The following is a 17,159-nucleotide window of genomic DNA, read 5'->3' as shown; positions in this document are numbered from 1 at the left end:
CGGTTTTGGCCCTCCGAACTCACTGGAGTAGTCAATGTGGCCCTCCGGCTGAAAAGTTTGGAGACCCCTGATTTAGAAGACGATTTAGTTCAGCAATGTGTACACTTTTGTAGTCACATTTCCTCTAATAAGACGGCAGAGAAACCTGAATCGACATCATTACTGAATCTTTTTTTTTGGAAGTTTTTGAGGAAACAATCTCTGTGTAATGTTTATCCAAACTTGGATATAGCTCTCCGCATCGCACTTTGCACCCCGGCCACAAATTTTTCTGGAGAAAGGGGTTTTTCCTGTTTAAAGCGTGTGAAAAATTACCAAAGGTCTTCACTGTCGCAAGAAAAACTTAACTCTTTGGCTCTTCCGAGCATTGAAGCAGACTTAATGAATACTATAAGCTATGAAGATATTATAGATGATTTTGTCAATAAAAAAATTGTAATTCTTGTTATTAAATTTTACTAATTAAATTAAATTTTAAGTTTAAAGTTTATTTTATTTTTGAATACCTACTTCCTACATTTGAATATTTATTTTGAAAATTGCGTGTCACCTAATGGCAGCCTAAAAGTGGGTGATTATGTTTTATTATTATTATTTTTTTTTTATGATAGATATTATCGGTGACAATTTCCAAGAAGGGGGTAGGGGGCGGCGCAAACGAAGTGGCCTATACTTGTGAAAAGTACAAATACGGCCCTGCCGTGACGTTCCAGGCACCGCCCCCAAACATGCGTCACATACGCGAGAAGATCACCGCACGAGCGGTTCCGCCGGAATCCGTATTGACGGTCGTTGATAATTTTGTTCTTCTCGAGGTATGTGAGCAGTTTGTCGTTGATCACACGTTCCATCACTTTGGACAGAACTGATGTGATCGCTATGGGGCGGTAGTTGGCCGGGTTGGAGCTGTCACCTTTCTTGAAAAATTATAGGTTAGTATGTCAAAAATAACCTTGTTTTTTTCCTAAAACAAGAAGCTCAATTCACAATATGACATTATGAAACTGACAAAAAGTAACACAAAAAATATTAAATATGTTGAATTATACCAATGTAATAGTGAATTGGACAATAAAAGAGAAATTATGAACAAAAAAATGATTTGAGTCGCACATCACGAATCGAAATTCATTTGGTTCGTGTCACTTTTTGACTACCAATCACAAACAGTTTCACGTACTTTGGCATAAGTTTTAACATTTATACATGAAAAAACGATGGCAGACATAAACTCCTGTCCATAGTTGATTCTTTTCCCTGGAAATTAAACAACACAAAATTATCGCCAAATGTTATAAAAAATATGTGCTTATTCTGAATGATTCTTTCGAACGACTCTGTACCATTTAACTCTTAAACCCTACCTGGGGTACTGGAGTACCCCCCTGGTGTTTAAAATATCAACAATTTTGACAATATTGCACTGTTGCAAAAATCGCTCTAGCTAATCTACTCTCGATAAATGGCACGTAAGTACGTTGGTAAGCCGTGACCTCCCGGCAAGTGCAGTCGCGTCCACAGGTGTTCCGGGGTACCCCAGTACCCCGTGGTAGGAATAGTGTTAGTTCTTCCTTCCAGTTATACTTGAATTACTGAAGTTGTTTTTCGACACCTCTCTGGTAAGTTTACACATTATTTACTTTACTTTGTGATAATGGCTAGAGTACAATGTTGATAGAGAGGGCCTGCGCCCAGTAACGAGACATTCATGGACTAATAATGTGTTATGAATGTAATGACAGTGTATGCAGTGTAATGAGGTGTAGTATTGTTTTCAGATATGGAATCCCAGACTCGAAATCTTGGGGGGGGTAAAATTGCAGCTGCTTTGTTGGTTTCTGACGACGAAGAGCTAAACCTAGGAGAAGATTCAGAAGATGAGCCCGACGGTGTTATCGAGGATTTCAGGGACCATTCTGAAGTCCCATCTCATGAAGACGGTGATCAAGTGGAAGGAGATGAAGAGTATTTAGTGCCTGACAATGATGGGACTGGTATAAATGAAGAAGAAAGGCACTTGGTTCGTGTGCTAGATTCTCCATTAGTTCTGTACAGAAAATGTCATAATAATGTTATGGAACTGACTGCTCCCGTACAAGGTCTTAACAGAAACCTGACATGTAACAATTGGTTCACGTCTATACCCACGGCCAAGAAGTTACTGGAAAAATGGATAACATTAGTTGGAAGTGTAAAGAAGAATAAACGAGAAATTCCTCGTGTATACTTGGACACTAAAAATTGAGAAAGATTTACCTCAATGTTTGCCTACGACGGACCTCTCACACTTTTGTCGTATTGTCCTCTGAAGTCAGCTAAAAAGAAAGCTGTAATCATGCTGTCCACCATGCATGACAGCCCTGACAAGGATAATGAAGTGTACCTTCCAGAAATAGTACATTTCTATAGTAAAACCAAATGCGGGGTGGATGTGTTCGACCAACTTTGTAAGAAGTACTCAACGTCCAGGAAGACCAAAAGGTGGCCCATGTTTCTCTTCTACGGGTTGCTAAATGCCGTTGTTGTCAACTCTTGGGTCTTATTCAAGCTGTCAACTAACATTGATAAAGATAAAATAACTAAGCGGCGTAAATTTCTTAAGAGTTTGTCAATGGCACTCATATATTCTTATATGAGAGCGAAATTTCAATGGCCAAGTTTACCCCGGGATATCAGGGTAACTATACGAGGAGTCTTGAATATTCATAGTGAAGATCATAGGTCGGTCTTTGATAATCTCAAAGCTGGTCGCTGCTGTTTTTGTCCGGGCACAAAGGACAGAAAATCTCGATCTGTATGTAACACTTGTCGCCGCCATATTTGTGTTGACCATCAATACAAAATCTGTCGTTCATGTGACGACAAAAATGTATAGTAGTTTATATTAATAAATTTTATTGTCTTTTCTTATAACTTTGCCATAATACAAATAATATTTTTTTAAATATCAAATACTTTTATTTTATTAATTTTTTTCTGCCCGGGGTACTTCAGCACCCCGTGGTAGGAATAATTACATTCCCAGGGTGGTAGGGTTTAAGAGTTAAGTACGTACAATGTACACGGATAATTAAATATCACTAACCTTTATTTTTTCTGAAATATATCTCCCACGTACGTTTTTGATGTCGTAATTTGTGCTATCTAATAAAACTTTTTTTCGAGGGTATTTTCCTCCTCATTTTTAAGCGAGGAATTTCTTCAAAATGTTATCAAGTAGACTGGCGTGGAATAGACGTCCGCTCGCCGCCCTGTCGCAGCGGGGAATGATAAAATTTCGGCTTGCGCCGGGGTTAATCACAAACAACAAACGCGAATCGAAATTAATTACTATTATATACTTTAAGAATATATTTTTTGGTCATAAATTATTTCTAATGTTTCAATAATGTCTTGGTAAATCATTTTTCTAAAAAAATCTGAACTATACCAATTTGTAAGACCATAAATAAATAGTCCAATTGAGGGATTTTCGTCACAAAACGCGTGCTCGGATTTATTTATTAGTAATTTTATTTGAAATAAAAACAAAATTCTTATACATACATATGATAGATAATTTATTGATTGTTTATACTGTATTATTATATGATTTGAAATATTTATTTATTTATTTATTTATTTATTATTTATTAACGCCGATTATAGCGGCTTTTACAAAAAAATAACATTTGTTATACATATTAATACAGAATATACATAGATAAAAAAAATATAAATATAAAATACATAAAAGAGAACAATAGAAATAGTTATTATAAATACAATACAACAATTGTTTATATATTTATATATATATATATAAATATATAAACAATTCATATACAATAAATCCCGGATAAATTAATACTTTAAAACTATATTTGATTATAATCAATCTGAGAAGCGCTGACATACAGTTTTAATTAAATAGTGTTTGTATGAGGTTAAGCTAGTAATGTTTATAGATTCATCCAAAACATATTTATTACCAAGTACATGTAGGCGATTTATTATGGAATTGAGTTCAGCGTTAGATCCTGTATTGTTGCAATGATAGGGTAATTTGAAACGAACTGATCGACTAGGTACATGGAAACATATTAACGAAAGAAGTTCAGGGGAGTTCAACAGGTTGGTAACGATTTTAAATAAATAAAATAGGTCAAAACAAATTCTTCTTTCTTTTAATGTATCGAGTCCCAATAATTGTAACAGAGAGGGGTAATTAATGTTTTCGACGAATATTCCCAATTTAAAATTAATATAACGTAAAAATTTATGTTGGACTCGCTCAAGGGAATTCTCATGTACACTGTAGTAAGGACTCCAAATGGTGGTGTTAAATTCTAGTTGGCTTCTAACAAGTGAAGTGTAAAGTAATTTGACAGTTTTTAAATTTTTAAAATCCTTTGAAATCCGTAAGACAAATCCTAACATTTGCATTGCTTTACTGGTTATATTATTAATGTGTTTAATGAATGTTAATTTAGTGTCAAATGTTATACCAAGGTCTCTTATTTCATCCACAGATAATAAGGTGTGATTATTGAGAAAGTAGGTGAACAAAAATGGGTTTTTTTTTCTGTGGAATCTCATAAGTTGACATTTTTTTACATTAAGAGTTAATTTGTTTTTAAGACACCAATCGTAAAAGCTATTAATATTAGATTGAAGTGTTAGACAGTCCTCGATATTGTCAATAATTCTATATATCTTCATATCATCAGCGAACATTAGAATGAGAACACGGGTGAATATGTTTGTTACGTCGTTAATGAATAAATTAAAAAGTAAAGGACCAAGATGCGAACCCTGGGGTACGCCACTGGTAGCTTCGAACATGTAGGATAAGTGATCATTAATACAGACAGTTAACTGACGCCTAAGTAGGTAACTCTTAAACCAAGATAAAAGGTTTCCATTAATGCCGAGTTTCAAAAGTTTATTAATGAGGATTTTATGACAGACCTTATCAAACGCCTTACTGAAGTCGGTATATATAGAATCAACTTGTTGTTTGTTGGCAAGTGCATTGGAAATAAAATTTTCATATAATGTTAGGTTAGTCAAAGTTGATCTGCCGGAGATAAAGCCGTGTTGACAAGTTGCGATACAAGAGTTTACAAAGAAGCTGATTTTCTTAAGAATCAATTTCTCAAAAAGTTTAGGTATAGACGATTGAATACAGATAGGCCGATAATTTTCAACAAAGGATTTATCACCACTTTTAAATACAGGAGTTAGGTAGCTAAGTTTCCATATTTGTGGAAAGTGTCCTGTGGAGAGTGACTTGTTGAACAGTATATTAAGCGGAACAGATAAACTTTGGACACAATTCTTAAGTAAGATGGAAGGAATCTTATCAGGTCCCGAGCTCGTTTTGGGTTCAAGTGATTTAATACAGACTATAATGTCTTCAATATCAATGTGTATTTGCGATAAGTGTAAATTTATATCCGAATTGAAGTAAGGAATTAAGTCATCTGGAATATCAGGTTCATACACGTCCTTAAAGTAATCAGCAAACATGTTAACAATTTCATAAATTTTACTGGAGCTATTTTGTCTGTAACGTATATTACCAGAAATACCAGCATCATTGTTTTTCATTGATTTTGTGTATTTCCAAAAGTATTTTACATCATGAAGTATCGTGTTCTCAACCGAATTAATGTAATTTTTATAACATCTTTTTGTCATTTTTTTGCAATCTCTTCTAATATTGTTGAATGCCGTATAGTTGGGAATTGTTCTGTGTTCTTTATATTTTTTATGTGTTTCTTTTTTAATAACAATTAACTGAATTAATTCTTTGCTGAACCATATCGGATACTTTCGTACTTTATGATGAATTAGAGGAATTGTGTCGGAAATGATACTATTCAGTTGAGAGTAAAATAGTTCTACGCTATAGTTGAGATCACCTTCCTTGAGAACAGACCAATTTACTTTGTTAAGTGCATGATTAATGTACTGGTAATTAGCATTAATGAAATTACGACTACAATTTTTAATTAGAGGGTCACACTCTATTGTAATAGGTACTAGTATTGTAAGTGGAGGGTGGTGACTATCAATTGGGTCAAAGGATTCGGCTGACTCATAGACTTTTATACCCTCATCAGTAGAAAAAATTAAATCAAGTGTCCGATTACTACAATTCAGCACATTGTTACATTGAAATAGACCTAAATAGTTCGACATGTCTAAGATTTCTCTCTCGCACGCCGTTAATGGTAAGTAATCCAAATCATTAAATTTACAATTAGGTAGGTTATAATCACCGCAAATTATAATATTGTGATTAGGGTGGTTAGATTTGAGTAGCTCGACATCTTCACAGTGATTTTTATACATTATTATATTAGAATTTGGTGGAATATATACACATCCGATGATAGTTTTTTTGGATTTATCGTTTAACATTACAAAAATTTGCTCAACATCATTGTTTTTGTTTTTTAATAATTTCGATGAAATTTTTTTATTTACTGCTATCAGGACGCCTCCTCCTCTTGATTTGGAGCTGGTGTTCCGATTTCGGTCAACTCGGTAGATACTGTGGTTAGGTAGACCGAGCTCCGCTGAGTATATCGATGGTTCCAGCCAGGTCTCAGAGAGTATGATGATGTCCTGTGTGATGGTGGGTGCATTAGTTCTAAAGTCACTGAGTTTAGTCCGAAGTCCCCTGACGTTCTGGTAGAAGATGTAACGTGGCGCGGTTATAAGTTTTTTGGTATATTTATTATAATTTTGGGTCTATTGTTGATATATTTGATAATTAAATTATTTTCTCCCTTGCTTTTTCGATCTTCCAGCTCCTTCCACAAGTTTTGTACTTCTTGCCGTTGAAGCATTGTTAAGTCGTTCTTGGTCTTGATAATTACATTTCCATACGGTATTCCTTTTTTCTGTAGAACAGTTCTGGCTTGATATTTATCGGACAGTTCGACCTTGATGGGGCGTGTTTTATTAGTGTCCTTCTTACCCAATCGATACACTTTAATTAGCGAGGTATCTACATTATCAACATTGTTAAGAATATTCTTGACATTATTCAGATCTTCACTCATTGTTGCAGTTTGAGAATTACCCGAGCTTTCAGGAACATTGAACATTATTACATTTTTAGATCGCGATTTTCTCTCGTCCATTTCATTCAAAGTTTCGCAAATTCCTGTTAGTTGTAATTCTCTAATAATAATATTTGTTGTATAATACAACTTCACCTTTGAAAATGCAACAAATCTGCGCATCGTCCAACGGTAACACTTTATTATGATATGAAAATAATATTATTTTTCAAAATTTTACATCTTACTTTACAAGATAAAATAACGATCTTTCGAAATCAATTTGCGTTTTTTTCAAAAAAGTGTCCATACGTCTAAAAGTGGCCTCAAAAATGCCAAATTTCAGGTCAAGTCTACCTATTTCGCCTTAATAAATAAATCAATTATTTTCCCCTCCCCCATTTTTTTCGATACCTTTGCGTTTAGATATAAAATTATCACTATGATATTATTTGCCATTCTACGGTCATACAAAGGTTTGATATATATATACAAATTTATCATCATTTTACATATTCCGATTTACCCTATGTAGCTTGACCTTAAGGTAGCTGTCAGAAGGTGGCAATGTTTATATCTATGATATATATCTCATTTGAAAAAAGGGACTGGGACACGGTCAAGTGGCTTGATCGCAAGCATGTAGTTTTTTTTGTCTATTGTTGTCTATTATTGTCTATGCTTAGAGGCTTACCAGCCCGCATCAAGCCTCTCCGTCAAGCATGGCCACGCCTTCCTGTGATCTGGTCTGGTCTTGTCGCTCTATTCTATTCATGTGTTTTAATAATAAGTATCAATATTTTAGAATGTCAATAGTTTATCAATATTTTAGAATGTCATAGTCTCACTGGCTCCAGATGGGAGCAGTTGATACTCTTGTGCTGTGCGGTATTCTTATTAAAGGGACTGGGATAGTGATGGGAATGATCGAAATATTTATATAATCGATTTTTTTAAACCGAAACATCAAAAGAATCGAATGATCCATTCGAATGAATCGCTCGGAGTGCGGGAGCAATAGCTAAGGACAGGGGCAAAAAAATTTCTGCCGGGGGGGGGGGGGGGTAGGATTCGAGAATAGAAACTCGAATATCAAGACTATTTCTATCGTAAAAAAAATTGTTTGCATATTCCGGTTGTAATTTATTTTCATTAGTATGGCAATATTTTTGGTAAGCAGGTACTAGCGAAATTTAAATCACTAATTTTCATTCCTGGCAATGATTCCCTTGTTGTCTGCTAGCAACATTAGTATTATTCCTGTTAGCCACGAATTTTAAATACATATGCAATTAACATTTTTATAAATAATTAATAAGATTCGAATATCTACATACGTACAATTAAAATAGTAAATTTCCTAGTTGGACAGCCAAAGCTTCCTTAATATGTATGTAATTATTTGTATCTAATAAATAAATAAATAAAAAAAAAATTATTATACAAGTTTTTTTAAGTACAAAGAAAAATATTTTTATGTACATTATTATTGTGCTGTAATTTTCATTTGCTGTACTTTGATATCTGTTTTATATAATATTGTAAGCTCCTGCTGAATAGCTACTTAGTGTAGCCAGTAGGTATAAATTCCCATTAATAATATTTATAATGTACCTCTTAATAATAAGATAATAATTATATGCCGTTTTGTTAAAAATAACCTCTAAATCTCATGTACGTTGTAGGCGCCTACTAGAACACAAAACAAACTATTCATTCATTTGTAATTTGTATGCAATTCACAAATTATTATTAATATTAAGTAAATAAAGTTATTTTACTACAGAAAGCGTTTCATTTTAATTACTAACTAAGAGACACCGATGTTAATTTCATTCATGTTAATTTCAAATAAATTAAATATATTTGTTCGTAGCATAGGTAGTAGATATATTATGTTTATATGAACGAACACATGTCACTTGATGAGTTTAATATATACTGAATATTGTATACTGCCCGAAGAAGCTACGGTTGTAGTGAAACCCGATCAGCATTAAATATAAAAATGGTGTTTGCTAAGTTATTGGTTTATTTTATTTTAAGTATACACTACCCGAATGTACCGAATAGATGATACATAACCTAAAAATAACATAGGTAGGTATTAAACCTTCAATTGTGAAAAACTATCACCATGAAAATCTTTTACACATAAACTATACCTACTGGAAGACCAGATCACAGGAAGGCGTGGCCATGCTTGACGGAGAGGCTTGATGCGGGCTGGCAAGCCGCTAAGCATAGACAACAATAGACAAAAAAACTACGTGCTTGCGATCAAGCCGCTTGACCGTGTCCCAGTCCCTATTACAAAAAATATGTTTTCTCCATTGAAAATTCAGAAAATTATTTGTTCTACAGTTTGATTATTAATGACCTTGAAAACCGCTGTCATAATTATTAAAAAATACTAAAATACTTCCAGAATTTTTAAATTAGATGGATTTCTACAAATTGAACACAAAAACAATAACTAAGTACCTATTTTATAATAATTTTATTCAATTTATATCATTGTTTATGATACGTGATATTTATTTGTCTATTCCCACAAAAATATAAATTCACATCAAGCCCTGCCGCCAGCACGTAGTATTGCGCAATGCTTGCAAGCCAGCTCTGGTACACGGTCAAAATGCTTGTCACAAAGTGCCATAGACAAAAAACTACGTGCTTGCGATCAAGCCGCTTGACCGTGTCCCAGTCCCTTTAAAGCCTTATTTCCTCGTTTTGCACGTTATATAAAAACATGGTTACAAATCTCCAGTTCTAATTTAAAAAGTAGCACCATGATTTTGACATCGTGAAATAGGCTCTCTGTATAATTCATCAAATGAATAAAATAAAGCCAACACGGCGACTATGCTTATTAATAATTGTAGACAGTTAATGTATCTTCCTAACGTTATACCAGTTTTTGTGGTAAATTTATTATATAGTATAATACAATGATTTCGATTTTGACACGTCACGCACTCAAATTTTACAAAATCATTTTCTGACCAAACTTTTGAAGAGATCATAACATACAAAAAAATATTTTTCTATTATATTCTTGCATCTGTGGTTATCAAACAGGCCATAGAGAACATAAAAACGTAGAAAATATTCTATAAAGATATTTAAAACTGCCACTGGCGGCAATTTCAAATCACAAAAACGAAAATTTCGCGCATTTATAAAGTTTAAGATTTTTTAATAATTTATCTATCAATTCTAAAAATATAGAATAATTATTAAAATATAGGTGAATTCATTGGCTGTATAGCACTACAATCAGTTTTATGTCTCCGTATTAAAATTCGGAGGTTTGATTTTTTTAATGTTTTGCGGAAAATATTCAAAATCGTCGCCAAAAAACCGCGAGCAATCGGAGAAAAAAGTTTTTTGACGCGCGATCGTTCGAGTGTTTATAAGGATTTCCTCACACTAATGTCGGGCTGAGGACCCGCTGATTCATATTGTACAATTTGTTATAAAAACATAAAAAATGCTAGGGAAATAAATTTAATATTGACTGTTAAAGTCACGTGAAAACACACGAAGCTGCACAAAAATGCACCTCGTTAACATGGGGCGGTCCCGACGCGCGCACATCGATCTGTGCACGGTCCCATTTATATATTGCGCAAATAGCGATCTCAAGTATCTCTCTTCAGACATCTACTCCCGCTGGAAACACTATAATCGCCTTCGACTTCTGACCTTGGGCTTTCTTGGACTACCGATTGCTCTCTCCTTGGATATACGACATTACAGAAACCGGATCAGGCCCTGAACATACAGCAGCTCACGGACTAGAAAACCCAGCACCCCCTATTTACAGTCGATGTTAAGGACTCCGGTCTGATACAGTATAATAATTATATGCTACACATTTTATCACAGATTTAAAATAGTTAAAACCAACAGTGACCGAAAAATGGGTGCATATTTTTAGTGTTCTTCTTCTTTAACATGGTGGGGAGTCAGAGGGGAATATCTATATTCCATCAGGGAATGAATGGAGCGGCCATTAGTTGACCATATTTTCAGTGGTTTGCACCGCACTGCATTTATTCATCGCTAACTCTTAGTCTAAGGCCCCACCTATGCTTCATATACAGGCACAGCGGCCGCGAGAGCACCTTATTCTATTGGCAGAGCACAAGAATTTAAGAGGCAGTGAAAACCCAGACTGTCTGTCAGTGAGTCAGATATGAGATGGACATTTCTCACATCAGCCGATAGCCACTTAAATTTCTACCGGTCTTTTGGAGTAAGAAATAGCTGAAGGAGTCTTTCTCCTTCAAGGGTTTTTGAAACTTCCGGCATCATGTAGGGTAAGACATAACATCATCATACAAAGATTTGCGCCAACATAAATAAACCACTCTCTAGATCGATATCTTCGGGCTTTTTGTATGGCGCCATTTTGTCACCCCCTTAACCACAGACGACCACAGATAAAACGGTTGTATGGTCCAGACAGGTAAATATATTGTGGACCATAAATAAATCTCAAGGCCATTTAAAAAAGTGCAAACATAGACAATATGACTGCACCCAGCTAACATTGTTCATTCACTAGGCCAAAAAAATTATATTTTAAAAATAAAAATATTGGAATGCAGTTAAAGGAAAATAAAAAAAACCCACAGCTATGCACACATAAAAATACTTTTTATTTTCAAAAAGACAATGGACAGTAATACAAAAGAGGGTCAGTACAACCGATGTATTGAGCATTGATTTATCATTGAAGTAAAAGATAATACTAATATATCTAAACAAAACATGAAACAGAACAAGACACAGAAAATAAAAAGTAACGGTCTCAACTAGGAATCGAACCCAGTCTTACTGCAACAACTTAATAGGATTTAATTTGACATTGCACAAAAATACAAGAATATATACACAAAATACATATTCAACAAATTTAAGTGTTAATTATTATTGCCACAGCACTAGAAGTTATTCAAATTCTCCTGTAAGGGTTTCATATAATTTCCACAGCTTTGTCGTCAGCAAACATCATGGAAAATGCTGGTTAAATCTGAATACTTACATGATGCAATTCTGGAGAGGTTTAAATGACCTTGTTTGATGTAATCGTGGCTTTTTTTAGCAGTTTTAGCATCCTAATACGTGGTATAGTATCGCGTCGGAATACGGATAGGTCTGAAAAGGAAAATTAATTAAATTATTAGCCAATGAAGTACATTCAGGAATTAGGAACATTGTATCAAAGAACGAGAGGTTAGTACCTGTATTTGACAACGGGTTCGGGTCCTTCTTTCAGTTGGTGGAGATAGACAGGATATTATATGATGACTGGAAGATTAAGCGTTGCCAAGCATTCTTTTTTAATCCCAAAAGTACCGTATTTTTGCTTTCAATTACGAAATGACACCCACAAACAAACGTATTTCTTGCTGCTTCTTGCTAGCACCGGATTATCGAATCCGTCTGAGCAACCTTTAACACAACACGGCATTAATTTATCACCTTGAAGAATTCTAGCACGCAACATTATTTTTAGATGGGTTAGACGATTTTCAAAATTCAAAATATTTACGCTAAAAACTTCAACTGACTTTCGAAATGGCGTCTTGGAAATTACCGTTAATTTTTATCGCAGCATAACACATGCTTGGCTTCTCTTTCTGTTACACAAGTCGCTATGGTAGAGAGCGAGAGATCAAACTATAATTTTTGCTCTGAGCCAATGAGATCTGAGCTTTCAGCCACAACAGCTTTGTCTATAAGAATTTGGGTTGAGGATAACTCCTCCCATCAGGGTTACAAGGTTATGCGAGAGTTATACGCCCCTGTGCGCCAATTAGCTGTGTCTTCTTGTATTCCCTCAGTGTTGCAATATCTCACATTAATTTGGCAGGGTTACATTTACAAGTATGGGGGAGTCCAATGTGAAAACTTTTCAATAACTTACCATTCGATGCTTCCGATGAGATCGAACAAATCGTCTGCCAATTCTTTAGAGGTTTGCAAGGTATGTGTTTCCGATTTATCCAGATTGACATCATCTAATTTTTCTGGACTAACGTGAAGTTGGCCCTTGGCTTTAATCCTGAAAAAATACTTCATATTTTCATCAGATTTAAATTTGCTAACTTCTTGTCCGCAACAAAATTTTGCAAGTAAATAAAAGCTGGTCAAGGAAATTTAGTTTAGGTTAGGGTAATTATTGTTGGTTGGTTAAAGTAGGGTTAATTTTGGCTCAGGTGATGTAGGTTTATGTTTGGTTGGGGTTACGGATATGTTAGGTTGCATTAAGGTAATGAGTTCATTAGTGATTGTTTAAAGTAGGGTTAATTTAGGTGTGTTTATGTGACTTTCATTGAAGTTAGGTTAAGTTAAGGTAATAGTGGCTTAATTGGTTGTATTAGGATTAAGTTATGTGAGGTTATGTTAAATTTAGTTAGGTTACGTTAAGGGTGGTTTCACTAACGGCCGTTCTTCCCAATCCTACTGATCAACAACTGAGCCGAAATTTTGGCTCAACACTGCTCAAACGCACAACTATGCTCTTTCCAACGGAAAAGTGACAACTAAGTGATCAACCAATTTAAGGAAGCCAAACTACTGGATTAAGCTTGCCTCAGTAAATGACTACTTAAAAAAAGTTTTTTTTAATTTTTTTTATTTTTTTTATATTTACTCCACACAGGAGGCCCTGAAGAAAATAATTTCCCTCAGGGCCTATGTCATCTTTGGGGATGCTGTGTGGAGGGTCTTTTTGTGGAGAGGAAGGAGTGAACATGGGTCTTGAAGAGTCCCATGTTGTAGGAGGGAGGAAACACAGAGGCCGGCAGTTCGTTCCACAGCCGAGCTGTTGAACTTAAGAACGAATCGTAGAAGCGACCCATTCTCATGTGACAAGTGTCAACTGTGTACATATGTTGGGCGTGCGTTTGGCATGTTTGCCGACTATGCACCGGTGCCGAAGGGATCAATGATGCTAGTTCCTCAGAGCATCTTCCATTGTAATACCGATAGAACAAGGACAGCATACCTACCTGACGCCTGTGCTCTAAAGATTGCAGTCCGTTTGTTAAGATTGGGGAATCTATCAAACGGACCGCCCGTTTCTGCACAGAGTCAAGGGTTTTTTTCAGGTATTTTGGGGCTCCAGATCAGAGATGGCTGCCAAATTCGACAGTAGGGCGCACTTGCGATTTGTACAGGGTGAGCAGTTGTGTACTATTAAAGTATCTGCGGGCCCTGTACAGTACGCCCAGCTTCTGAGAGGCCAACTTTACTCTGGCTTCGATGGAGCCCCCGTACCTGAGCTGGTCACTTATAGTTACACCAAGCATATCAATGGAAGGCCTGTTCGGAAGATTGCTTCCGTTGAAGGAGACTAGATTATCATTTGGATCCCTTTTAGACGTAATCAGACAGGATTGGGTCTTTGAAACATTAAATTCAAGGAGATTATTTTTACCCCAGGAGGAAATACTCTCGAGATAACCGTCCATTCTCTGCTTCAAAGCCCTCCGAGCCGTTGGAGTTTGTGTGCCCTTTGGGGGCTTATCAAACAAAAAGCTATCATGAACTGTACTGTCATCCGCGTAACAATGAATCGGTGTCAACAGAGTGAAACGTATTTGCGAGGCCAAGGCACGGTGGCATTAAAGTCAAGCTAATACTTTATTTTTAACATATTTCATACGCTTAAATATTAAATATCGGTTTACGTATTACAGTACTTAAAAAAATATATGCATTAATAATAAATTCAATAATTATTCCTTCAATGTTAATTTAGCATTGAAAGTTTTAACTTTGATGTCATTTTATTGTCTATGAAAGTGGGCATGGCCACTTAAGATAATCAACAGTAAAGATGTTTGGAAACAGGCGAATCGAACGTTACTGAATAAATCACTTGGCTGATCGGACCCTGAGATTGATCGTTCGAAATGTTGGGAACAACGGCCGTAACTGTAGTAAGATGCACTTAATTGAAGTTATGTAAAATTTAATTAGGTTAGGTTAATAGTGGGTTCACTGATTGTAGTAGGATTAACTTAGATGAGATTATGTTAAATTTAAAAGTGGGTTCAATGATTGTATTAAGATTAATTTGGGTGAGGTTTTGTTAAATTTAATAGTGGATTCAATACTTGTAGTAAGATTAATTTATGTCAGATAATGTTAAATTTATTTAGGTTAGGTTACGATTGGGTTCACTAACTGTAGTAGGATTAAATTAATTAAGGTTATGTTAAATATGTATGTAAATATAAATATGTATGTTATGTTATGTTAAATTTAATTAGATTAGGTTAATAGTGGATTAAACTGGTTGTAGTAGGATGAACTTAGGAGAGATTGTGTTAAATTTAATAGTGGGTTCAATGGTTTCAGTAAGATTAATTTGGGCTAGGTTAGGTTAGGTTAAGAGTGGGTAGTGGTAGTAGGATAAATTTAGGTGAGGTTATGTTAGCTCTTTGGTTGTGTTTGCAAAAAGTATTATCATCAAGATGAATAATAACCTGGCTTCCGCGAGTAAGTGGCGTGCGGACACAGACAGGAAGCGGTAGTGTGAGACGTGGTGATAGTTGAGCTCCGACACTTGCCCCACTACCCCGGAGGTTTGAACATCATCTTTTGATGTACTAGCGGATGTCTCCCCAGTGGTGTCCTTCACCTCTAGCAGGTGGGGACCCATGCAGGTGATGTAGGCCTGAAATGCAGTCAATGAAAAGTTATACCTCTGTTACAAATGATCTTACCTACAGTTAGACATTTAAAAGTAGACAATAATTGAGGGCGCTGTGATCGGTAAAAAGGTTTTAAATACTAACACAAAGGTGGCTCATAGGAAACTGAATGTAAGTTTTAAAAAGCACAAAGGTGCATAAATGGTGAACAAAGTGAATATTTTTTACTTTAACCAAAAAGTGTGAGGCATTAGAAGATCTCTTTTATTCTAAAATCATATTCTAAGACAATTTTATGTTATTTTTAATTATTTTCTATTTTTTAGGTATTAACGTATACCGCAATGCATAATTCCATTGAAAGAATATTCCATTCAATTTCAAACCAATTTTCAATACTTAAAATAATTGTCAATCAAATTATAAAAATAATTTAGAATATTCATTGTTCTCTCCGACTCTTTCAGTTCCCTCCAATAATTTAAAGCCAGTCCTCTTCTTTATCCCGACGATCACTTTGTTTGCGTTATTCGAGTCCTGAAGGTGGGGCAACTGTCCCTGTCACTGCATATAAATCACTTAGAAGGGGTTTTAGTAACAGTTGTTTTCAGGTTGGGTTAGTAAACACAATAAAAATTATACGAGCAACTGTTATTAATTGCAAAATCGTCAAAACGGCAAAACAAAATGTATTAAATCATTTGCGACTATAATAATATATTTGGACATTTCTGTTAGTGTTCAACTATTGCTCGATACTTGTTGGCATGTGTCTAGTGTATTCACTATTACACTATTATATGGTCTACGCTTCTGTTATTCTGACTTACTAAATTCTCCAGTTTCCTGCATGCACTATGTGTTTTCGGATACCGTGCATTTTCATATTGCTATCCTGTATAAGCTATTGATTTATGGCGAAGATATCTGATCTGATAATAGTGAACAAGTTACCTTGTGAAGAACCAAGGACGAGGCCCTCAGAAACCTAGCCTGGCACGAGCCAACGGTGAAGAACTCGGGCAGCATGAGGCGGGCGGCTGTTTCTGACTTGAAAGTGGGGATGGGCACCTCGGAGAGCCGAATGATGTAAGTGAATTTGGTGTCCGGCTCCACCCCCGATATCGGAATCTCGCCAAAGTGGCCAACCAGTGAGGGCAGCTTCATCATGAGGGGGACGTATTTCTAAAGAAGGATAATGAATTTTTAAAAGGTAATGAAAGTGTAATGGGTTCCACATTTAGTTATCCCAGAGAAAGGTTGTAAATGACGACATTGTACTAATATCTTCTGGTTTGAATCTTCTGTCTTTTTCATTTTCACACAAAACGTGTGAGAAGGAAGATTATTCGTCAATGACGTACGGAAGATCTCTCTCTACTCTAGCATACTGCAGGGGTAGGGTTACATAAAAAAATACTTTTTCAGA

The 17,159-nt window shown here is 35.3% G+C and overlaps 1 protein-coding gene across 1 annotated transcript in view; it reads right to left on the bottom strand.

The window, feature by feature from the left end:
- Dhc98D (Dynein heavy chain at 89D) overlaps window positions 1–16,773 on the bottom strand; it is a 138,157-nt gene extending 121,384 nt beyond the window's left edge. Inside the window, exons 1-3 of the mRNA XM_089639143.1 lie at window positions 16,685–16,773; window positions 15,563–15,753; window positions 12,994–13,142 (exon numbers count right to left, since the gene is read on the bottom strand). The gene's annotated coding sequence lies outside the window, so the exon portion shown is untranslated. The remainder of the gene's footprint in view (window positions 1–12,993; window positions 13,143–15,562; window positions 15,754–16,684) is intronic.
- Window positions 16,774–17,159: the final 386 nt, after the last annotated feature.

Source organism: Hesperophylax consimilis, chromosome 13 (assembly GCF_061612785.1).
Source record: "Hesperophylax consimilis isolate HC1 chromosome 13, BYU_Hcon_1.0, whole genome shotgun sequence".
Taxonomy (NCBI): domain Eukaryota; kingdom Metazoa; phylum Arthropoda; class Insecta; order Trichoptera; family Limnephilidae; genus Hesperophylax; species Hesperophylax consimilis.
Note: the sequence above shows the minus strand (reverse complement) of the source record. Positions and strands in the feature narration are given on the sequence as shown.